Here is a 27,285-nt window from a genome sequence, read left to right as displayed (position 1 = left end):
ATGCAGCACCACCTTTTTGAACTACTGTATTCATGGTCTTGTAGTTATTATCTCTAGTGTTCATGGGTGACCAATTGCTGTTGCCTCCAAATCTCCTCAACATCCAATTGCTGTTGCTGCTGGGCCTCCTCAATGGCTAATTGCTGCACCCTGGTAGCTTCCTGCTTAGTTGCAGTAGCATGTAGCAGTGTCTTAACTATTGCTTCAATGTTATCTCCTGGTACAAGGGGGAAGAAGAAGAATTTGACAACCCTAAGCATCTCATGATGAAACCACTATGAAGTTCACATTATAATTCTTAAAAAAAAAATCAATAAATAAAATTGGGTTTCTGTCACTTTAAATTTCTCACATAAATGTTTATGGTGCAATTTAAGTGCAGTGGTTACATTCTTCACCATGCTTTGCAGGATCAGGTTAGGGTTGCATTCTATTGGGGTAAACACCAGCATATTGCATGCAGCAGCCAATTAGTAGCACACCAGTTTAGGGACTTGGTACAAAAATCCACAAGTAGTTTTTTTTAATGCAATAATAGAATAAAACATAAAAATAAATCCTAGCCTCTCAGAATCTAATTAACATATAATCCCTTCAAGGTGGAAGGACCTAGTGTCCAAATCACAAAACTGCACTTACAGTACAATTCTTTTCTCCAAGGTATCTATCTACTTACAGTATACTGAATATTGTGTTTGAGGGCAGAGACTTTGTTGTGATTTTAAGCTTAGCTGATCAAAGATCTACTTTGCCCAGTGTTGTGTCTTGGTGGACAAAATAGCACAGTCTTTTAAACTAAAAATATCAAGGGGATATAAATGGGGAGATAAATGGACAAACACTGTAGCTATCAACTTGCACATGCTCCTCCTGCTTGTGTTTGAGTTTGAGCTGCAGTTACTGTGTACATATTTGAAGGGTATATACTGACCAAAAAATGCTGTGCTGTGCCTTTTTAAAAAAAAACATTTTTATTATTACTATAAATATATGAAATGCCTTATACGAACTACAAGTGCTCTGTCTTTTAATTAAATTTATATATTTCAAGGGAAGATTGTTGGTGCTTGAGAGGCAGTATGTATTACTGCACTTACTGGGGGTTTTGTCACCATCGGCTGCACCCGAAAATAATAAGAGCTGAAAGAAAATTTATTTTTGGTTTAAAATTGCTTTCAAGTCTCTTAATACATTTTTCTAATATATATTTCCAGAGAAGATTGTATGTTTGAGGGGCAGTGGATATCTGCCAGTAAATGTTCAAATACTGTACTTACTGGGTGTTGTAGTTTCGTCAGCTGTACCACAAAATATTAAAAGCTGAAATACGATTTTTTTTTCTGGTTTAAATAAAGATTCTCAAGTATTTTAATAAAACTGCATGGTAAAGGTAATAGTCCCTCATTTCCCTATCTTTTTGTATGATCACTTTGTGTGGTGCAGTCACAAGTTCAAGTACAGTGGCTTTACTCCTGTCCTTGTGTAAATCACTCATGAATCAGTCCGTAGAAGAACAGGATAATCCCAGTACTAGTGCTGGCAGTCATAGTACTTCTTCAACATTTACTTTTAAAAAAGGTCAAGGGGTAAGAAAAAGGTGTAAGAAAGGGTACTCCAAACCTATACAATTTTGAAATCTCAGACTTGCTTTACAAATCTAATGGAAACTAATATTTTGCGTACTCTACAGTATTCCCTCCAAACATTGACAGCTACAACTGACAGAGAAATGTTCTACAGACTATTCTATAGGGGCTATCTTTCTCCCAAACGTTGTCACTTGATTGGTTTTGCAACCTCCTCTGCGTGTCCAAAATGCACCCATTTAGAGGCATCTTTATACCACTGCCTATGGGACTGTAGGGTCATCAAGAAATTTTGGATGGAAGTGCAGAAATATGTGCTAGCGGATCTAATCAATTATCTTCCATTAACACCAGAATGGGCAATATTGGGTTATATTGCAGGAACAACTAGAGTTTCTAAGGGTTGTAAAAAATTATTATTAATTATTTCGGCTGTAGCTAAAAAATGTATCCTGCAACAATGGATTGCTCCTACCCCTCCTTCATTAACCATGTTCAAAGAGAAATTATTTTATATTTTCAAAATGGATTGGGTCAACTCTTCTATCAATAAGGAGAAGAAAGCAGAACAATTCTTCTTAATTTGGGAAAGCTATATTGAGGCTTTAAATCCTGAGATTAAAAGACAAATACAACAGTGTTTCAAATCAACACAATGGTATGAAATAGAATACTGCTACAAGACCCCCAATAACTTACACTTAGGGAAAAAAAAACCCCACACACAAACAAGAGTAGAGTGGTGAGGGATTGACCCTGGGAGTGCATGGCTCACAACCCCCATCCCACTTTATTTCCTCTTTTTCTCTTTTTTATTTTATTTTTTTCTCCTTTTTTCTTCTTTCTCTTCTTATACTTCCCCCCCCATTACCCATCTTCTTTCTTCCCCCTTCATTTATTCTATTATGGTTGAAGTCACTATATTATATTACTGCTTAATTTTCTATTGATTGGTAAAAAGAGAAAACTGTTGCAACATTATTACCTCAAAACCACAAGTGAACTGTATGCTATAAATTGTTTTCTTGTCATATTTGCTTGTGTACCAGAGTGTATTTGATGACTTCAATAAAAACATTTTTGAAAAAAGAAGAAAATATCACCTCTAACTTTGAAGGGAAAAGTTACTGCTAAAAAAATTAAAATTGCCAACATGCCATAGACCACATGCAGTGGCAAGGAAAGTTTCAGACTATGGCCTTTTTTGTGAGGTGTGGTCCTGCAACTGCTCTTTCATACACTAGAATGCATATTGTGAAAGCAGTCAGGCATCATTTGTAACCTCACATGCACCACCTTCTCGATCTGAGTCTAGATGTGTCACAAAAAAACAGGCAAATCAATGCACATAAAGAATAACAAGGCTGAATAACAAATTGTGTCTTCACAAACTTCATAGATTACTGAGAAGAGTCTTAGGATATCCATGAGTGTTATGTGCAAGTATGACATTTCTGATTCTGACACTGTAATCCTAGAGAAGTCTCCTGCCACTTTTTCTGATCCCTCTGCTTTAGTAAGACTAAATTATAATGAAGCTTTAGTTATAGAAATTGAAGATGCTACTTTTGAAGTTGTAAACGTGCAACTGGATGAGGGGAATAACTATGTATCTGACACTAATGAGTATGATGAATGTGTTGGACAAGAAGTTGATACAATTCAGAAGAATTATGTTATTTATGTCATGCCTGGGCAAAAAAAGCCTCTTCTTACGTGTGGAATAATTTTTTCCCAAATCCTGACATTTGTCAATCCATAAGTGGCATTGTAGTGCCAAAGAGGTAGGGATGTTAACCAGCTAAGCATCTTGTCCCTATTACTGTACATCATTTGCAGCTACAGTAGTTAATTGGAGTTGTGGAAAATGGTATATAACAAGCAGTCAAGCATCAGCTACCAGCAGCATGAAGAGATGTCAGCACATGGAATCTCCACCTCCAACTCCTTCACCACCGACCTCCTCATTATCGATGAGCAGTTGTCCTCTTTCATCCAATTTGCAAAAACAAACTAACTTCCCTAATGCAATCCATGATTCCAAGATTAATTCTTGTGTACTAAGGCTGCTGATGCTGGTGGTGGATCTTCATCATAGAAGGGGACCAGGAAGACTAGTAGTTTCAAACAACTATTGTCTGTGTAACAATCATTTAAAAGAGGAACCAATTTTGACAACCACTATGCTGTCATACAGTAGCTCACTGAAGCCATGGCAGCTATGTTAGCAATAGATCTGCATCCAATATCTGCCTTTAATGCATCTGGTTTTAGCTAATTAGTTAAGGTCATGTGCTCATGCTTCCAAATTCCACCTCGATTCTATTTCTCCAGAACAACAATTCCTCACCTGTAGGAGAATGTTAAACAAAAACTTGCCTAGAAAATGCCATTGTACTGACTATTTTCTTAATGACAGATATGTGGACAAGCGGTACTGGTCAAAGTAAAGATTACATACTTTAGCTGTGACAGCCCACTGGGAGAATGTGTTGTCTTTAGAAGCAGTATCTAATGCACAAAGCCAGCTCATTCACAGACAGGCAGACCAACCAAAATATAGGAGTCCAGAGTAGAAAGCTCAATGCATTTTGTTGGGCTACAATCACCCAGCTTCATCAGGACTGTCTTGGATATACATACCCATGGAATGGTAACATCGTGTTGGTTAAATTATTCCATTTAGATATAAAGGAGAGTGTTCTAATTCTAATACCAACTACACAGGAGTCTACTGGCTGAATAGTCCTTTTAGTCTGTGTTTTTATACTGTGATTAACCGGTGTTATATTTTATGAATGTGGTTATTTTAATACATATGTAATGCTTTATTTTTGAAACTGTCCATCATTGATTATTATATTTCTTAGCACTGGTTTTCTATTTGTATGTTATTCTGACTTGAATTTCCCATATTGGCCTGAGGCCTATTATTTGCTGTCTGGATTCAGTTTGCATTTTGAAAAGCTTGGATTTTAATAATTTGTTCCATGTTTCAGATTTACTTTTCTTTATAGTAATATTTTTTTTTACATTCCACTAAATACTCCACCTTCAATAACCAGTTCTGGCTCTGTGATTTGCTGTCTTTAGAATTGTGGTAATATGTTATATTTTCTACTAAGATTTTACTATTAGATTATTCATGCTTGATTAATGAAAACACTCTATAGAGTTGTAAAGTTTATTAAACTGCCATCATGTCTGCCACTGCTGTGCCACTACAGTATGTTTCATAGATGTGTTATATTCTTTTAAACTGCAATGTGTTTGTGCCACTGCTCTGTCACTTAGTTTAGACAGCCAGCTTGCTACAAACTTTTGTCAATATTGGAGAAAATAATATTGTGAGCTGTGAGGTGGCACAATTTACTGTAAATGACTAGAAATTAATGTTGTTGATTTTAATAATACTGTAGGAACAAAAACAGCTCCAAATTACATATTTTTTAGTAATTTAAAAATAATTGAAAAATATATTTTTTAAATTATCAGAGTTTGAATGGGGCATGATAGTGAGTGCCCAGAAGATGGGACAGTCCATTTCCAAAGTTGGGTGGAAATTAAACATTCCTTGATCTACAGTTTCACATGTTTACTGGGAATACCTCATGGAAGGTATAACCACCCACCATGAACAGTGCATTGGCTGACCAGGGGCACTTAATGATTGTGACCAGCAGCATCTGTCCAGAAAAATCTGTGGTAACAGACACGCAACACTGGCTCAAATCTTATCCACATTCAATGCAGGAGGTACCAGGAGGTACAAGACTCATATCAGCATATCAGTGCATTGTTCTTTAGCTTCCAAGGAATATGGGAGCAGAAGACCCACTAGAGTGCCCCTGTTCACACCACAACACTGGACACAGTGCATCATCTGGGCTGAAGGCATCACTAATTGGACCCTGGAGGACTGGTAACGTGCTATGGCCCAGTTGTTTTTGAAGTAATAGTAGGGTTTGGGTATGGTGCAGTCACCATGAGGCCATGGACCCCAGTTATCAACAAGGCACCATGCAGGCTGGTGGTGGACCATAATGTTGTGGGATGTGTTCATTTGGCATGAGTTAGGTCCGCTGGTCAATCTGTACACATCAATGACTGGTAAACACTATGTTGCATTGCTTGATGAACCTTCATGGACTTAATGTACCCCCACAATGATGGAATATTTCAGCAGGATAATGCACCATGTCATCTGTCCAAAGTTGGCCAGAGTTGGTTAAGGAAGTAGTCTGGAGAGTATTGAGGAGTGGCTCTAGACTGCACATCCTAATAATGAAAGGTGCTATCAGCTGAGATTATGAAGTGCTATGCACAGAAAAGGAAATTGCTGATGCACTATAGTGCATCAGCAATATCCTTTTCTGTGCAAAGTAGTCTGGAGAGGTCCAGCAAATGTGGCCACCATATTTGCCAAACATTTATAGGGACATGGTGGAGAGGTCCATTTGCACCCAAGATCCTACAAATATCAGGGAGCTGTGGGAAGCTATCCAAATGGCATGAGTCAACATCTCTCCAGAGGTCTTCTGTCTATGCCATGTCAATTTGCTGCACTTCGCTGGGCTAGAGTGTGTCCTATATGATAAGATGCATCTATCCCATGACTTTTGGCACTTCAGTGTATATAAATTGTTATACAGCAACACTCATGTTATAGCTTCAAAAATGTTTTTTAACAACCAATTTCTAACATTTCGGTGTCTTTGTTTTGTGACAATTTACAACCAACCCTTAAATATACTCCATTACACTATGTGGATAGTCAGTCAGTCCCTCCCCAGGTAAGCTCACTGACTGATGACATCATCATCATGTGAATTCCATCACCAGAGATATGCACAGTAAACAAAAAAGCCATTTGTAAAATCAGCTGTATCTATTACAGCAAAGATCAGAAACACTTCTAATATTGATACATAGTTAAATGTTTATTGTGCTGATACTAAGTAATGCAGCTGTATGCACCTAAAATACCCAATTCAGTAAAATACTAATCAGTACATTTCTGTAGGAAAAAATATTAATGCAATGATGAGGTCCTTAAATACAATCCATAAAGGTCAGCTTGTACAAATGCTAAAGGCATACTTAATAATGGCTAACAAGGCTGCATGCTATAAAAAATGATTATGAAGTAAAGCGCACCAATAAACTAAGCAATGCATAAATGACCAACATTTTCTCTACTAGCAGTCAGATGTAAATACTAGAGTTCTGGAATACTACCTAATTACAAGAAACACTGCAGCCCCATAGTCTTATTTAACACTCTGGACACCAGGATCCATAAGCAATAGATCCATCTACATTCAAGTTGAAATAATAGTCTAGATCTGTTGCCCCCTTTAGGGGTTGTGGACACATAATCTATTATCTTACTGTATATTGTATTTATGCCAAGCTACAGTATGCCCTGTCTAGGTGAAATACCTTGCCACAGGCGGTTCACTACTACCAGACTGCATAGCTGCCCTTGTGGAAGAACGGTGCATTGCCATTTTCTCTTTCCATTGTCAGTCAGTTTTGCCAACATAACTTTTTCCACACTGGCATGTGATAAGTTAAATCAAATTTATTTTCTAGTAAATGGATGGTTAACCATGTTTTCCTAGGTGCTAAATATCTTTAGGTTCAGCAATTTGGACAATGGTAACATTCCTGTCTATTAGAAGTAAGAAAATGTGGCACATTAGACTGTCCAATTTTAGTTATGTCCATCTCCATAAGCCTTTCTTTAAGGATACGGCCTCTAGAATAACATGGCATCAAAGATGGTTTTTTTAACACTGAAAGTTCTGGATCAGTCTGAAACAGTGACCGCAATTTGATTGATTGTTTTTTTAATAATATGACTCATATTGTTAAATGAATTAACCCATGTTATTCTAGTTATAGAGTTATCCTTAAATTTAGTTTTCAAAGTCTAGCTTTTAGGGATCGCTAAATGATTTTCTTTAGCTCTTTATAAAATTTGCCTGGAACACTCTCACTGGGCAAATTTTTCAATCATATCAAGTTGTAGCAAACATTCAATTTGATCACTAATGATTATTCTAATGCTTAGTAATTGTGAAGATGGAAGGCAAATTATTTAAAGAAGTTGGGTTTGAACTATAGGCTAACAGTAAACTGTTCCTGTCAGCAGATTTTAAGAAATTTGAGGTTTTAAATGCAGAACCAGATTTAGCAATCTGCACATCTAAATAATTTACTATATTGTAGTATGTGAATTTGTATATGTCAATTTGACTGGACTACTGCTTCCATTATGCTTGCTTATAGTTTTCTGTAAATCCTCCCTAGTACCTGTCCAACATACTAGCAGGTCAGCTATATATCTCAAATAGTGTAAGATGTTGTTTTTAGGTCAGAAAAAAAAGACTTCCTGTTCCACCTTAAACATAAAAGCATTGGCATAAGATGGGGCCACATTAGGCACTATCTCATATCTCGCCAATTACAGACAATAACCCCCCCAGTTCTTTCCTTTGGACAGTCAATTCCAAAAAGTCCATGAAAAGTCCAATTTCAGGAACTTGGTAGTGGTGATTATCTGGTGGCCAAAAGTCCATCTCCATGTGCAATGCATGTATAAAGATTGGCCACATCGACACAGCATAAGAAACAATCAGGTGGAACAGATGATACATTTTCCAAGGTATTAATGAGACTTGTTGTGTCCTTGAGAAATGAAGGTTCAGCCTGCACACATTCCTGTAAGAATGAAGCCAAATACACAGATACGGGTTTATAAAGTGACCCTTAAACTGATATAATAGGTCTGCCCAAGGGTTTCACTAAGTCTTTGTGGACCTTAGGAACTGTGTACAATAGTGGGATAATAGGAAAGTTTTGCATAAGTGCCTTTACTGTATTTTCAGTTATGAACCCAGAGGAAGCTGATTCAGTCCAACTGAAATTTGATTATTACCATATGGTCTTGTGGTAATTTGCAGTACATGGTGTAATCTGATAGTTGTCTGTTAATTTCAGTTCTATACTGTGCAATATGTTGAACTACAACTGATCCGCCTTTATCCTCTTAACTGGCGATGATGTCAGTGTAGTTACTCAGATTTTTCAGAGACAACATCTCAAATTGAGATAGGTTGTATCTAACCATATCCTTGTGTTTTGGATTTGTGGAAACCTCTGTGTCCAATATTCTAATAAATATGCAGTATGTACAGTTTGAATGATTTGGTTTACACATGTTCAAAAGTGGACCTTTTCTTTATAGAGGCAAATTTAGGAGGCAACAGACACATATTACTTACAGTGGAAACACTATCATTTTGTTTAGGATTTTTTTAAATGATGATTCCATTTAAATTTCAAAATTTTCCATTGAAAATCATCAAAAGTCATGGTTGGAACAAAGGACAGTCCTTTATTGAGGATATTTTCCTCAATGGTTGTCAACACCCTTTGTGATAGATTGAATAATATATTCTCCTGGCTAATGGTGGCTTTCCCCCCATCCTCTGCCTTCTCTATTGGCCCCCATGCCTCAAGAAATTCTAGGTGTGTTTTTTATTTTGTGCCCTGGTGTGAGACTGTACCTGTCCTCCTAGACCACTCTCATTACTGTCACTAAACGACGTAGCAGATTCTCCTGGTGAGTTGGTGTCTTGCATATATTTTCTGTATCTTTTGTAAGGTGGTCTATTATATCCTCATGACTGTACATCTATAAGCCAGCTTTAAATGGCCTGACACTTGTAATCTTGTTCATCTTTTTGAGCATTTTTTTTTTATTTAATAAGGCCTTTTCTAAAGATATCAAGTTGTGTCTCCAACTTTTGTAACCAATCACATGACAGATCAGCACTGATTGTTGGTTGGTGTAGTTTCTCAAAGTGGATATGTGTTCTTTGATATTACTGAGACCACTGGATGACTCCTCTATGACTAGGAGGACCAAATCCAGGAAGCACTTATTCAATATAGCAACTCATTTTTTGCAAAAAATGATCTAATAGCACTAAATAGTGAGGATACTATGGATTCTAAATCCTCTGGGTATTCTGTTCATTTTATAAAAATCTGATTAAGTTACTGCATGATAAATGAAGGGAAAATTTAGAAAGTGAAAGAAGGAAATATTAGATAAATTAAAATATGCTGTGTGTGATGCCTTTACTCAGTGTCTAAATATATGATTAAACGATCTTCAGAAAAAGTATATGTTATCTTGTGTCTTTCAATATTAACCCTTGTTCAATCTAAATCAAATGCATTACTATATATAAAAAGACAAACAAACATGGTGGTCACTCACATCAGCTTAATGACATTGCACACATGCTTGTAAAGGGCGGGGTTTACACTGAACTACAGAAAAAAAGGGATATTCCCTCCAACACACTGCAGCAATATCAACAAAAATACTTGAATCCTACATAATAATAGAAATTCAGAGGTATTGGTTACATACATTTGCAAATATATGAATAAGCACCGGGCCTACATCAAGGCTCCTCTATACCAGCATCCTTAACATTATGGGGTTCACGTCTGAGGTGCAGGGAACCCCAAAAGAATCCAGCAAAGGACCATCCCCAGAGCATCACACGAAAAAGGGAAAAAAGGTGATAGTGAAGTGTAAAGTATAGATGTGTAAAGATAAATCAATAAGTGTTAATATAATGAGAATGAGTTAAAATTACATAAATAATAGACAAACAAATAGAAAGGTGATGAAAATAAGTATGTGAATTAAGTGGTGATGCCCTGAAAAATATTATAAAAAGATGCAGATATAATGGTGGAAATATTCCTTAGTACTATATTTAAATAATCGTAGTGTAATCCCACATATAAAATGCCTCTTAGTCAAAGTCACATAGCATGGTGTATTCTTGAGTTACATACACCTTTCCTAATATCTAGCCATATGGCCAAATGTGCTGTGCCTTTAAATCTGCAAATTAGCCACGCCTTGTGATTTATCTTAAAATTTGCTACTTTAATCTGATACTAATACAAATACTTTTGCAGGAATAAAAAAAATGGGATCTATCTAATTGCTACTCGTCGTGGTGCTTCTTAGCCGTGCTGGCATCTTGTGCCAAATGAAGCAAAAAAGAAAAGGTATATGAGGACACATTAGCAATATCTCTTACAATTGAAATAATCATTGTATAATTCCACATATAAGTTGCCTATTACTCAAGATTTACATGACATAGTCTGTTCTTAATTTAAGATCAAATCTGGGTGAGAGACACGTACTGGCCCAATGTTAATGGAGTTATTGTATATCCAAAATAATGTAATTAGTAAGGAGATTGGTAATCAATTTTATATTTATAAAGGGAGTTCAATTAGGCCAGTCAGTGAACCAGAGTGCTTTAAGAAAATGTACAAACATAAGTTGATATTACAGGTATATACCTAAAAAAAATGTATTCTTTTCCAGCTTTATAAAAAGAGTGCATTTTAGCTGACAAACTCTCTAAGACACACAATGTTAATGTATAACATAATTTGTATCTGTTTTTTATACACCAGATACTTTATATCAAATAGGTATCACTTCTCCCCACAACTCTGTTAGGTGAGAGTGAATACTAATATATGTATATAAATGGGGTAAATATATTATAGGGTTAATATTTAACCCCAAAGACTTAAGCTGGCCACACATCAGACCAACTTTCCTCCAGCCAACCAACTGACCAACCGTCCAACTTGTCTGTCCAACTAAAACGCTTCACCGCACATCTAACCAACTTTTCATCCAACCAGGAAACCTGACAACTTTTTGAACAGACCAGCCAACTTCTGTCCAACTTGTGATGTCACAGAAGTAGGCAGATACTGCCTGCCTACTTCTGCATGTTTTGAATAGATATATTGAACACACACACATATATATATATATATATATATATATATATATATAAAATGTGTGACATTGGACAGTGCCGAATGAGGGGAGGAGAGTTGGGATGGATCGGCAGGTACGGAGCTGTGATGGTCGGGGGGAGGGTGGCCGGATGGTCAGATGGTCATAAAATATATAGGGGCCCATTTATCATTCAATATTTGCACTGTATTCCCCGAAAACCATTTTCGGGGGATAGCCGGAAATATTAATAGGGGTATTCAATATGGGTGCAATAAGTGCGTTTTTTGCGTTAATATCGCACTTTTAAACTGTTTTGCGTTAATATCACTGGTTTTAGTTTTACACCGTATTCAATTTCAAAGACTTATCGCAGTTTTGAAAAATGGTGATAACTTTTCACCATTGAATAGGTGTCGAAAAAAAGTGCAGAATTGGGGTTTAGGGGTGCAGGCTTAAAAAAAATAGCCTGCACCCCTGAGATTGACATTTAAAAAAGAACTGTGTCAAAAAAAGTTTGAAAAAAAAATAGGGACACCCCAAAAAATTAATAAAAAAATTGGGGTGCAAAAAAAAAATTGGGAAAAAATTGTTAAACAATAGGGAAATAGGTTCAGGGCTATTCTGCAAGGATGTGGCAGGTGTTTTCTAGAATAGAATTATAGCGGCAGGTGCACAAATGCAGAATTTTAAAAAATTTACTTTTGGGACATCAAAATATGCTAGTACCCATTTTCATGTACCCCAAATTTGATGGGACCACTAAAAAAAACGAAAAAAATAACCTAAGTGCTCTTCTGCATCACTTCTTCAATGTCGGGAAAAAAACACCTGCTGCGGCTATTTAAATCCCCGACTTTCAATTAAAGGCTAAAACGGGGGTACCCATAGTGTTCCCCCATGTTTTTACAACTTTAGGGGGTCTTACAATTATTGTAAGGAAAAATTTGTAACTTTACACATATCCAACTTCGGAGTTTCCCGTTTTCGTTAATTTGATATTGAATACGGGGATAAGCGGGAGCGCGCAGCAGATGTAACGCAGAAAAAAACTCCGATATGAAACGTTAACTTCGGCAGTGAAGTTAACATTTCATATTGAATACCCCTGTAAGTATTCTTTGATATCTGTTGCTGTCCCTCCATTTCCGTCGGCAGCGCAACCCCCATTAGTTTCTATAGGGGATGCAATGCTGACAGATTTATTAAGTTCCAGAATGCTAAACATTCCGAAACCTTGATGCACGCAGCATGAGCCTTCTGAAGATGGCGTAAGACACTGTAGCCTTTGGGCTACACATCACAAATCTGTCTGGAAGAGGGTTCCATAGGAAACATCCCTTAGCAATGGCAGCAGCGCATGCGTGGTCTGCAGACAGCACATGCTCAGGATCCAAGCACAGGAGTGAAGTGACCACTGTCTCTGCAGGTGGAACTTCATTCATCCAGGCAGTATGATCACATCCTGCAATGCGATCATGGGCGCTAATATGGTGCCCAGATCACATTGCAAATGTGATCATTACTAAATGGGCCACACACACTATAATATATATATATATATATATATATATATATATATATATATATATATATATATAATTCCATCTGCGGAATCCCGGCAAGAGATTTAACATAGGCGTCGAAATTCCGATGCCTATGTTCATCCCGACGCCGGGCCATTCGCCCTCCTGCCGGTTAAGTACAATACTTAGCCTGGGGATGGGGGGGTTAGGTTTAGGAACCACCCGGGGGACTTAAGGTGCCTACACACAAGGCGATGTGGTCACGAGCTGATATAATGTCCGATTTCCCTTGAACTTTCCCCGGCACTCCAGGACACAATGTGCAGCAAAAGCTGCATGATGTGTCACAAGATCTATCGTGCACGATCTAAAGATTTGTCGATCTTTAGATCGTGCACGATAGCAAACAGTTGCTTGCACGGGTCAGGGATATCCGTGATGCATGTATCTGTCTGTAAAAAAATAAAACACAGATGCACGGATGGGAACAGTGAGACCCGTCTGTGCTGCTGTTTAAAAAAATGAAGAAGTGTGTAAAAAAAAAAATGGTGTGACCCCTCTCCCAAAAGAGCAACCAGCCCCCGGGCTTTAGTGACCCAGTGCTGGTTGCACAAAATACGGTGGACAAATGATGTAGGGGTCCCCCGTATTCTGTGCAACCAGCACTGGGCTCTGATCCGGTCCTGGTTCTGGAAATACAGGGGGAAAAATGAGTAGGGTCCCCTTGTATTATCCAGAACCAGCACCGGACTTTTTCTAGCGGGGGGCTAATACCACAGCCAGGAGAGCCCTTTCAACAGGCCACCCAACCGAAGCATTAACCCTGACCGCTAGTCAGTCCAGGCCAGGGATCCCTGGGGAGCTGGGGACCCCCCCAATAAAGTGGTCCCCCTCTCCAGGGCACCTCGGGCACAGGCTGATAGCCCGGGGCTATCCCCAGCACCTCTGGGCGGTGGGTGCCGGGTTGATTGTGTAGAGTGTGTGTAAAAAATAGATGAACTAATATTGTCTTTTGCTGTGGAACTGCAGGTCCCAGCAAGCCTCCTCGGCTTTCTGGTACTTGGAGTACCACAAGTAGCAGCAATTCAGATCATTACGGGCCCCGCTCGTACCTGTAGTTCCACTGCAAAAGCAATATTAAAATAAACACAGGACACACACACCATACAATGTATAAGTTTATTAAACATACATGTACTCACATGTACACACACATGTAGTCATACTCACCTATGTATCCCTATAGCATCGGTCCACTTGTCCAGTAGAGTATCCATAGGAGACCCGTTAAAAAAAAAAACACACTCACCATCCCCTATGCAAAGTTCGGTCCTCCGTTCCAAAGTAGGCATTCCAGAAATCACGGAGCCACAAACTAAAGTACCGTTCTTGAGGAACAGTACTTCCCGAATGAGAGCTTAGCAGCGGGATTTCACCATGGAAACCCCGCTGCTGAGCATTCTTTGGATGAGATGCGAGCCCTCCGCCTCTCAGCCAATGAGCGGTTCTCACCTCTCACCATTGAAGTCAATGGTGAGAACCGCAAAGGTAACTCAAGGTTAGGGTTAGGCACCCCCCCAAGCAATATTAGGGTTAGGAACCCCCCCTCCTGGGAGGGATAGGGTGCAGGGAGGGGGGGTTAGGTTTATGCACCCATGTGGGGGAGGTTAGGGTTAGGCACTAGGGGGGGGAGATCAGGGTTAAGCACCCGTAAGGGAGAGGGGAGGGGCAGGAGAGGGGATGGTTAGTATACTTACCTACCCCAGTCGGGATCTCCTCCATCGGGCATCTGCTGTCGGGATTTCAGCTGCCGGCATTTCAATTCCATTCCGATCCATATATTATATATATCTATATATACAAATAAATATATCTATATATACAAATAAATAAATTATATATATACACACACACACACACACACACATATATATATATACATACATGCACACTCACTTATACATACATACAAATGGTGGGGTAATTTGTGCGGGGGAAGGGGTGCACCTATGATAGAGACCTGTGATCGAGGGGGGGACAAGACCGGTGGGGGGGCAGACCTGTGATTGCGGGGGTGGAGGAGAACACCCGCGGGTGTGCGGGCAGACCGACCTGTGATTGTGGGGGGGGGTGCAGGCATGGGACAGTGAAGGTGCAGCTGCGGGTGGTGATCGCGGAGGGGGGGTGGTGCACATGTGGGGAGGGGGTGAGGGCAGTGCACACTGATCTGCAACAGTGGGTGGTGATGTGGGGACGGCAGTGGAGACCAGTGCTGTTGTCAGGGGCGGGGGGGGCTACGTACTTACTGGAGACTGGTGATAGACTGTAGTGCTGCAGCTGCAACAGCTCCACCAGTCCTCTCCTATGCTGCACCTGCCCCATCCCCTATACAAACAGGGTCACACAGACATACATGGAGGAAAGGAGAGGCATATACACATACATACACACACTGGCAAGCAGGGTCATACATAGACACATACATACAGACAAGGAGGGTCACACATATACACGTACAGGCAGGGTGGTTCACACATAGGCACATACATACAGGCAGGGTGGTTCACACACACATACAGGCAAGGAGGCTCACACAGACACATACATACAGACAGGGAGGGACGATCACAGATACATACTGGCAGACATGGAGGTTTACACAGACACACATAAGTACATACATACAGGGAGGTAGGATCACACATACATAGTCATACATACAGGCAGGCAGGCAAGCAAGGAGGCTCACACAGACACATACATACAGGAAGACTCGCACATACATATATACATACAGGGAGGTAGGATCACATATACATACAGGCAGGGAGGCTCACACAGACATACATACAGGGAGGATCACACATACATACATACAGGCAGGCAGCTCACACAGACACATACATACAGGAAGGCTCACACATACATACAGGGGGGTAGGATCACACATACATGCATGCATATGTGTAAATATATATATATATATATATATATATATTGTAGATATATATAATATACACACACAATATGGGGCAGCAGGAACAACCTCCTGAAGAGGGAGGCCATCCACAGCACTCCAGGGATCGGAGGTCGGTCAGGCAGCACCCCGTCAGGTGTCACCGGTGATAGAGCAGGTGAGTATCGGGCTCTGGGAAGGGGTTGGTCGGCTCCAGGGCAGCGGATGCAGTTGTGATCTCGGGGGTACACCCGCAGGGGGGGGTGCACTCGCGTGTGTGGCTGGGTGCATGCAGCTGTGATTGCGGGGGTTTGTACCCGTGGGGGGTTAGGTGCAGCACTGCAGCTTTGACTGAGGCTAGAGAGACTGTGCAGCTGTGATTGCGGGGGGGAGGGGGCTGTGTGCACCCGTGGCGGGTGACAACTGTGATCGCGGGGGCTTCTACCAGCGGCGATGGGGGGTGCAGCTCTGCAGCTTTGATCTAGGAAGGAGAGGGGCTGCAGCTGTGATCGCGGACCTGGTCTGTGCAGCAGCTGTATCGATCCTCTCCCCCGACAGGGGCAGTACAGTCGGCAGGTGGTGAAGTAGGCGGACACTACCAACCAGTGTCTGCCTATCGTTCAGTTGGGTGGAATTTCCCCCTACACTAGAACAATAGTTGGTGAAAATCAAACATGTTTGATTTTCTCCAACTAGTTGGAACGACCGTTTTTGGACGTTTTTCAGCGTGTGGGAGCAAACGGCTGACAATCGTTTGCTCCCACACACTAGACGATTATCATTCCAACCAGCATACTGGTTGTGTGGTTGGAACAATATTGTTCTGGTGTGTGAGGGCCTTTAGTATCAGTGATTATCCCCACAATTCAATAATATTTATTAATATACAATAGGGCACTAAAGTGACATTGTTGCACACTGCTTCTGGGTATACTGAATATTTATTTATTTATTTATTTATTAACAGTTTCTTATATAGCGCAGCATATTCCGTTGCGCTTTACAATTGGAATATGCAAATTATAGAGTGAGATATGCATAATCTGCTAGTCAGGCAGTTCCACACACATGCAGTCACAAAGCATAATGTGTGCTATATTTGTGTCTAATATTTCCTTCTTTCACTTTATAAATTTTACCTTAATTTTCGCTTTTTTATTTACATATACATATTAAAATGTTGTTAATAAAGTTATAGTTTAACTATTAGTGTACCACAGTTGACACTTTCAATCCAGTCCTTTCATTGTTTGCTTATATTTTATCGATTAGTGGTAGCACCCCCCCTATATAATTTTTACCTGATAATATATACAGGGGGCTTATGATATTATAAGTATTTATTATTTAATCCTGTCTATGCTACATTTTTATGCACGCTATTCTAGGACTTTAAGAATGTTTTGTTCAGAAAAAGGTGTCTAATACTGGAGCCATCAATGTAAAATATTATATTGTGCCCTCTGGCACACTGAAGTATTAATATTCTCTAATGTGCTTTTTAGTTGTTTGCTTCAATAAAATGCAGTGTACAGAAATTAAGAGAAAGAAAATTAAATTCACCCTGCAGACAGTTTCTTCTATCTAAGTCTTTTAACTAGTTTTGTTGGTTTGCTGCTTCCCCATGTGGCTTTTTTAATAGAGGTCATTTAAGAAAGTATTTTGTTGGAAAATGACTAATCTGAAAACACTAGGGCTTATTATCTCATACCTTGCATCTCAACCTATCACATTGTTATTATATCAACATGAGATGCCCAGAACATGTTTGCTTCTCGGAGACTATGCCACGTAAGCATAACTCAAGTTCTTTGAAATGTACACACTAAGGACTTTATTTTGCAACATTTCAAGTTGACTTTAAAGCATTCAAACTGCTTAACAACTAAGAAATATATACCTATTTTTTATATTTGAAACCGTTTACCTTGTCTGATGTTTTGTTATTTTGACATGTTTGTGTTCTTTAGACATCAAGAAAGAAAAACTTTTGGCACAACATCTCAAAGATTACATTAAAATGGCTTCATGTTTTGATGTGCTGTGAACAATCATTACTAAAAGTAAATTTCAAAACATTTAAAGGGCCAGATGTACTAAGCTCTGAAAGTGATAAACTGGAGAGTGATAAACCACCAGCCAATCAGCTCCCAACTGTAATTTTTCAAACACAGCCTGTAACATGACAGTTGGGAGCTGATTGGCTGGTCATTTATTACTCTGAAGTTTAGCACTTTTCAGAGTTTAGTACATCTCCCCAAAATGTAACATTGTTTGAAAGGTGTATAATTAGACATACATGTTTTATTAAAGTTTTATTTCCTCCTAATGCTCATATAACTAATATTACATTTAAAATGCTGTTCACTATATGTAACTATCATATTCTGTATGGAGATATAGGAAAATCTCTTGCAAAATTATTTTCACTAAATCATTTTCATAATTCTTTTCAAAAAATAATTTCAACTAATTTTCACAACTAGTTCTTTTACTTAATTGGTTTCAGGAGGCATCTAAACATCTTATTGGCTGATGAGTGTTTTGTGTGTATATTTTAATAAATAACAAAATGTGTCAGCTATTTATTTAGATATACTTTAAAAAATTTTAAGGATAGTTTGATGGTAAAGAAAGAACAACTAGAAGCAGTCCAATCCAACACTGCACTATAACAACTAATAATAAGCATTGAAGGTGGATACTGCCTCAGGTGCAAAAGAAAACTTGATAAAATAACTGCAACAAAAGATATCCACTCTTACCCTCTAACTCGACTGTCCATCTGATAGGGAGATGGTGCTGCCTCCATCAGGGTGGTACAGTGTACTAAATAGTCAATGAAGTTAAGTTCACCCAAAACCTACAACAAATCAACCATAATACAAAATCTGCACACAAACTGATGACCTTTTGTTCTTTCCCACTGTAAAACACCACCAAATCAAACACACATATAGAGAGGGATAGAAGGAAGATGAGAACAAAGAGGCTTAGCCTAGCCCAGCCTATACCCCTACCTACTCCAGGACAATTCCATCACATGATGCCACAAAATCCAGCTCCCAGTAATGAGGTTTAAAACATAACATTCTTATTCAATCATTCCATTCTCCTTCTTCCCTATGCTGTCCCATTCCATCTGTGGGAGCTGTTATCAGAGGGAAATGGGGGTCATATCGGAGACAGGAAAGACCATCCACAATAATTATATAGATTTTGAGCAAATTGTTCCATCGTTCCACAAGATGTTGGCATTTTCAATGATGTTAACAATAATTTCATCTTTTTTTTTCAGCATGCAACTATTACTCCTATTCTGGGCAAAAGAATAAACATTCTGACCCAAACTCTCCCTCAGATCACCATCTCATCTATCAACTTCCTTGCACCTTTAGTATCTTGATGGTGCATGGTAAAAATATAAGATAATATGATTATACTATTTTCAAATATTTAACTATTTAAAACAAAATACAAGTATTTTGAAAGAACATGAGTGTTTCCAATGCCCTTTAAAGCACTAGGATATGTGTTGGCTCATGGACTTGGAGTTACTTCCCTCTAGCCGTGAGTGGCAGGACAAGAGTACAGTATTTAATTATTCAATCTCACAGCCAAATGCATTCTATCTTCTTTCTAAATCTTGATTAGAGCCAAGTTCAAGTAATGCTGAGACCCCATTTCACAGCAATGGTTGTAGAGTGAGCACACAGAAGAATGTAAAAAGTAATTCAATGTTCAGAGTGGGAAACTCTGGACTCCACTGAATTTCTCTCTTTTTCCTATTCTCTCTTCCCCCTTGCTCCCTTTCTATGCCTCTCCTTCTCGTAACCTGCCCAGGCTGTCTGGTGCTGGAGCTGGTTGAAGACTATGGGCCGCATTAAAAATAGTTTTGCCTTGGTGAAAAAGTTCTGCCCATCCGACTTTTCGCCTCCTTCACCTGTTTTGGAGGTGAAAACATTTCATGCGTGCTCCCGATTTACTCCGTATTCAATTGCCAAACAGGCGAAAACGGGACGCGGCAAAAGTGATCCTGGCGAAAAGTGCAATATGAATTGGGGAATCACTCTGTACCCCAGAAAAAGATGGGCTGACTTCAGAAATCATTATGGTAGTTTAGTATTAGCCCTAATTGAACAAATTAGGGTACTTAAGTGGTGGTAATTGCTTGCTATTAGCGTCTTGGTAAAAGTGTGGAATAATGGCATAAAGCAGTGTTATTTGGAGAAAATAAGTAGTCCCATCAAGTTTGAGGTGCTTGAAAATGGGTACTAACATATTTATATGTCTATAAAGTGAAGTTTTCGAAAAAAGTGAAATTTCTCCGTCATAGAAGCACCTGCAATCCCAAAAACACTTGGTCCCTTCTTAGACAACCCCTAGAATCTTATTTAGCTAGCTGTGAAGTTGTTCCCACCCCTTTTTTAATTTTTGCCCCAAATTTGGAAGGCATTTTTTGGGGTGTTGCAGGATTGTTTGATGTATTTTTGGGGGTGAATTGTCCTTTGTGTGGTGTACCAAGGGTTCTGGGTGGTTTCCCAACATCTGCACCACAAAATATAGATTTTGCACTTTTTTTCACCTGCTATTCTGTGGAGAAAATGTTTCGCCTATTTCAGTGCATTCACTTTTCGCTTAGGCGAAAACGGACTGGAATTGAATACGGAGATAAATTTTCAGGCAAAATTTTCTCCAAAAAACAGGGGAAAAACGGCTTTTCGCTCATAATTGAATATGGCCCTATAGAGGATTTGGGCCATTTTAAAGTATTATTATTATTATTATTATTATTATTATTATTATTATTCACATTTATTTTTACACAGTGCACTGTGTATGGGAAGTGTTTTATTACAGAAGGCAAGTTTGAGCTTTTCCACCAAACTGGTCCAGGAAAGGTCCTTTATTTATTCATAATTTTTAAAATAGAGCCAACCATTTGAAATCAAGAGCATATTTCAGGGGGATCATTATACATTTGTTTTGTAATTTTCAACACAAACTAAAATCTCATGTTTGGCAAACTATATTTATCTGAAACAAAACACTTGTGGCAAAACACAATGTCTGCAGTTTCATACAGTAGTTAACTATCTATGGCCCTGATTCAGAGCCGCTCGTTAGCGGCAGTACGCTCGTTCCGAGCGATGTTCACACATCTGCGCATGCGTACGGTTTTTATTACGCATGCGCGAACCAGTCAGTGCGGCCGAAAATCGTTTGTACGCTATATAGCGAGTGCCTGCTATTTTGAGTGACAGAATGAGGCGTATGTGGGTGGTAACAGGGGAAGGTGTTTGAAAACAGGGAGTGGAGATCAGAACGCAGGCGTGCTTAAAGGTCAAAACGGGCGTTTTATGGGTGTGCATAATTAAAACAGCAGCGTCATCGGCCACGTCAGTTGGGTGTCTTTTAGCCAGAACTGCTCGCAATATAGCGGTTGAAAAAACCAACCCCAAGAATAGCAAGCAGTTCATACGCTGTTCGATGTACTCAATTAATCTAATAAATAGCGGACATGACGTAGGGTGCGAGCGGCCAGGGGGCGTTTTTATCAAATAAATGAGCGTATGTTTTGCTCGCTCGTTCAGACTTAGAGGTGTGAACAGACCGCAATGTGCGTACGGATCATTTGAATAGCCACCCCTTGTTTTTGAACGAACGACCGCAAATAGCGAACGGCTCTGAATCAGGGCCCATGTTTGCACATGTATAACAGTAAATTATTACATGTGATAAGTCTGAGTGTCACCAGTGTTGCAAATGGTTTGCTAATTACCAATTTGGATGCTTATTTTATTTTAAAATCAAGTTGATCAACTGTTGAAACTCAGGGGGTCATTCAGACCCGCTCGCGAGCGGCAGGACGCTCGCAAGCGGGTTGATGTTCCCCACTGTGCATGCACACAACGGAGGGAGCTCTGTCGTGCGCATGCGCGAGACCCGGCGAGCGACGGGCTCACCATCGCTCCGGGTCTCGCACCAAAGGGGGCGTGCTGTCGATGTTGATTGACAGCACGCCCCCTTTGGTGGGCGTGCCTGCCAGACGGAGGCGTTCCCATGAGAACGCCTACCGTCTCAAGCCGGCCCCACTGACATCACTAGTTATGTCAGTGGGAGTGATTTTGGCTCTGATAGAGCCAAAATCACTCCAGGGCTTCCGGCAGCGAGACCCTACCACAGGGTCTCCGTCGCAAGCCCCATGGTTGCGATGGTCAAGACCATCGCGACCATCATCATGGACGCTCGCTATAGCTGTGGGTGGTAACCCACAGCTATGCGAGCGTCCATGAGGATGCTCCAAAAAAAGGTAGGAGGGCCTTGATTCAGAGCGAGCGCTCTGGTCAGAGCGTTCAGCTCTGAATCAGGCCCTCAGTTAATTTGCTAAAATTAAATAAACAAACAAATAAATAAATATATGCCTTATATACTATACCAAATACTGACGTGCAATTTGCATAAATACAGGTATGAGAAAAAGGCATATTTCTTTTAAAGCATTGGGCAAATCAATTTTGACAATTCTGAAATGTACAATTTTTTCCCCCAGAAATTTACATTTGTGCCATTACTTAGCTAGGCATACGTATACATTAGCCATTCATTGTGATATAACCAGGTCTATTTGTTAAAATCTACATGGATATGTGTGAATACTGCAGTATATATTCGCCACGGGATGTAGTTTATAGACTGGCGGATATCTGAGTAGGTGCTTTGCAAAGAAATTCTTAAAAAGAACATGCAGCAAGAAAATCAAATGCATCTACAGTATGTTCACAAAAGGCTCATGTCAGGGGAAATAAATATAATAATGTACAGTAATTCAGCAAATCGTCACCAAAACACTTATCTTGGAAAAGAGAAAATCTATTAAAAAGAAAATAAAAAATCTTTGTTGATGGGAATGATGAAAACATTTTTTTTAAATAGAGGAATAAATGCCACAAAGTCCAAAGCTCTGCAGATTATTGTCATGGAGGTGAAACATAATGATTTTTTTCTATACTACATTCACATTATTACAGGTGAAGGAATATTGGCAGAAGTTTGAACAGTGACAGGTAACTGTATGTTGGCTTGAACACTTAATGGGGTCCATTATAAAGCACAGTACTGCTTAAGTATGATGTAACATAATCTTTGGTGATGACATGTACCTTGGTTTGCATTGATTCACAAAGCCTCTCTACAAGATGTTGGCATTTCCAATAAAGTTAACAATAATTTAATCTTTTTTTTTTAGCATGCAACTATTCTGGGCAAAAGAATAAACATTCTGACCCAAACTCTCCCTCAGATCACCATCAACTTCCTTGCACCTTTAGTATCTTGATGGACTTGCCTCACACTTATTTCCTGATGCAACATATTGGACCCTCTCTCCAGTCTATATTTCATTCTGACACTCTATGGAGTCTTTACTGACTAATGTTATCAATAGTTTTATCACTGCTAAATCTAAATGCCATTACTGGCTTCTTATTTTCCCAGACCTTTCTGCTGCATTGGACACTGTTGCCCACTCCTGATAAAAATGCTAAATTCCCTAGGTCCTTAGGATATGGCCCGATCTTGATTCTCATCCTACTTTCAAACCACTGATTTGGTGTTCTTTCCTCTAGATCAGGGGTTCCCAACCATGGTCCTCAAGGCACACTAACAGTACAGGTTTTACGGATAGCCATAGTTGAGCACAGGTGACTTAATTAGTACCTTATATATTTGATTTAACCATCTGTGCTTAAGCATGGATATCACTAAAACCAGGACTGTTAGTGTGCCTTGAGGACTGAGGTTGGGAATCACTGCTCTAGATCAACCTCCTTTATATGTCTTATATACCTCTTTTCTATCTATACCACTTCTCTTGTTAAAATAATAAGATCATTTGTACTGTATTTCAGTATCGCCTCTATGCAGGTGAATCTCACATTTATCTGTTGTCTCAAGTGCTGCTCCTCACTTCTGAATGTTTGCAATTTCATCTTGGATTAACTTTAATTTATTCACTCTTAGCTTATATTTTGAATACAGCAAGTTCCTTTTTTTAGTTTTAACCTAACCAGACTTATTCTTGCAAATGTTCTACTACTTTGTCTCCCCTCAGTCAGTCCCCTGACAGCCATTAACAAAATTGCAACAACATGTTTCCCTTGTCACAAAATATCTCCCAACTTGACTTCTTCCTTCTGTCTAACATCTGCACCTCAAACCTTCAAATCTTACCTGAATATTTGTATGATCTGTTAAGTCACCCGCAGGGGCAAACGCAGGAATTTTAAAGGGGGGTTTCCAAACGGTTGATTTAAAAAAAAAAAATAGCAACTACATATATATATTTTCCACTGTTGCCACTTCATACAGTGGAGACTCCAGGCTGCATGCTGGTACCCAGGTCATATTGTAACCCCAGCAGCACAAACAGAGATGGTGGCTATCTGTGACTCCAGCCAGGAGAGTTTTACAGCACATAAACAACAAAGCAATTATATTCCCCAATCATTCCTGTCCATGTCACATAGCAGCAGCACACACACTGTGTCACATACAGCAGAACACACACACAGCAGAACACACACTGTGTCACACACAGCAGCACACACACTGTGTCACACACTGGAAGCACACACACCGTGTCACACACTGGAAGCATACATACCGTGTCACACATAGCAGCAGCACACACACTGTGTCACACACTGGAAGCACACACCGTGTCACACATAGCAGCAGCACACACCCCCTGCCAATCACACCACCCTGTCACACACACCTTGCCAATCACACCACCCTGTCACACACACCTTGCCAATCACACCACCCTGTCACACACACCCTGCCAATCACACCACCCTGTCACACACACCCTGCCAATCACACTACCCTGTCACACACACCCTGCCAGTCACACAGCAGCAGCACATAGCCTGTCACATACACCCTGCCAATCACACCACCCTGTCACACACATCCTGCTAGTCACACAGCAGCAGCACATACCCTGTCACATACACCCTGCTAATCACACCACCCTGTCAGTCACACACAGCAGCAGCACACACCTCTCTATACTGTGAAGTACAAATGCCTACTTCCTGCATCCAATGGGTTAATCATCACGTGTCAGTTTGCAGGCAGAACGGGACTCTGGAGGAGTGTTGGGGTGAGGAATGCAGGCTGCCGCTGTCTGTGTTACTACATCAGACACAGGAACACACACTGATGCACTTTTGAATTTGCCGCGTTTAGCAGCCCGGGCTGTAAATTCTCTGACATCCGCCTCTGGCACCGCACACATGAACCCAATTACACTGTTTATAAAGAACGGTGCCAAGGCTTTTAATCTGCCAGAATGCGACCTCAAGCCCTTGAACGCCCTGTACCTTTCTGATGGTGTCATCCTTTCTTTTGCTCCAGTCCTTTCCAGCTATATGTGCTGCCTGTCACTCCGTTGGGGTGCCATTTTAGACCACCCCCTCTGTATGATGATGCCCTGGTGCACTACACAGTGCCTATGACATCCAAGGTGAAGTGCACCTTCCTCGGGGCTACTCCACTGCATCCCCATAGGGAGGTTTCACCGTTCTCAATCAACATGTCCTCCTCTAATCTGCTGCTAGCTGCGGAGCTCCTTCGAGGTGCTGGGATGCTTGGTGATCCTCTAACTCCCATGCTACCTCTGGGAGGACTGCAGTCAGTGCCTGGGCAGCTCCGATCATGGTGGTGTGTGGCCTGCGACTGCTGCAGAGACAGAGACAAGGCTGTCTCCGTCACTGTAAAAAAAAATTTGGTCCATCAGGGGGGGTTTCTGGGTACTCAGAAACCCCCCCTGTGTGCGCTACTGACCCTCTCAACTGTTTGATTCAAAACTTACATTTATTCTGTCCATACGCATAAAAACCCTTTAAACCCAAAACAATAGCTTTGTATAATACTGAATCACATAGCCCAACCAAATATATTTTCCCATTGGTATTTGCCTGGTCTACAATGCAATATATTGCATTTCATGTATCAAACAATTTCTTAAACCTTTAAAGAAGAGAAGAGACAACTGGAGTCCAAATCAATCAACTGACTTGAATAATTATTCAAAATTCAGTCATACCAACATACATTTTTTTTATTAAATAGTCCCTTTAATTAAACAGCCAATATTACTGATGGATGTAAATTGCACTATATAATCAATTAAAAAAAATTTCAGATTGGTCCATACTGTAAAAAAAGAAATAAAACAAATTTTACCTATCCTGCTTTTAATACACAAATCAACAGTCAAACAAAACAAACTAATCAATCAATCATTAACATAATTATAATTGTTGTTATTTATACAGGGTGGTCCAACAGTCTATATACATAAGGAAAATTAACATTTTGAACATAATTAAAAAAATTTCTTAACAAAATGTAACTTTAATGACAAAATATGTTCTAACTAGACATTTAATTATTTTAATTCTGATGGAAGCTGTCACAATGTTGCAATGGACTTTAACAGGAAACATGGCGAGAACAACAAATGACCAAACTTACAGTATTGAGAAGTTCAAAGAAACTAGAAGTGCTACTGACTAATACCACTTTTACATCTAAATTCCGGGTCTGACCCAGGATATTCCCTGCGCGACCCAGGATATTTGCCGGCGCAACCCAGGATATTCCCGAGTCGGCGCCGCTCACACCGGAGCCAGGTCTGCATAGACCCGGCTTTTCCAGCACTGAAGTGGATGCTTGGAGATGATATCATCTCCAAGCACCACTAAAGCTGGAACAATCGACCTGCATGCGGTGCGCTTCAGGTCATCATGACCCAGAGCACACCATTCATACTGCAGGGTTTTGCGGGCTACTCCCGTGTTAAACCCTGCAAGTTACCGGAGTTGGCTTGCCAAGTCACTCGACCTGGCGATCCAACCCTCTCCCCTTTTACACCAAGGAGCTACCCGGGTTAACCCTGCAATAACCCAGGTTTTAGCTCCGGTGTAAAAGGGTTATCACTGAGAAATGATTGTCCATGTACATCAACCAATGTAAGTACAAACGACAAGGTGCTGGGTGTGTTTGTTGGCTGCAGAAAGCAGTGTCAGCAGATCAAGTATTATGTGCATTTGGAAAAAGCACAAATGGCATCCATAAAAAATACAACTGTTGCAACATTGTAGTGACAATGACCTGGTGAGATGGATAGAATTTTGCAAATGGGTATTAAACAAATTATTTACCAAGTAATCCTGTTTTTACATTAATATGGAAGTTAATAACATCTGTATGTGTTTTCAAAGTAATGCCAATTTTGTAGAGCATATTTTATGAACATAGATACATTTTGTTAAAAAGTGTGAA

This window comes from Taudactylus pleione, unplaced genomic scaffold, assembly GCF_031769625.1.
Source record: "Taudactylus pleione unplaced genomic scaffold, aTauple2 ptg000408l, whole genome shotgun sequence".
NCBI lineage: Eukaryota > Metazoa > Chordata > Amphibia > Anura > Myobatrachidae > Taudactylus > Taudactylus pleione.
This window is presented reverse-complemented; position numbering follows the sequence as displayed.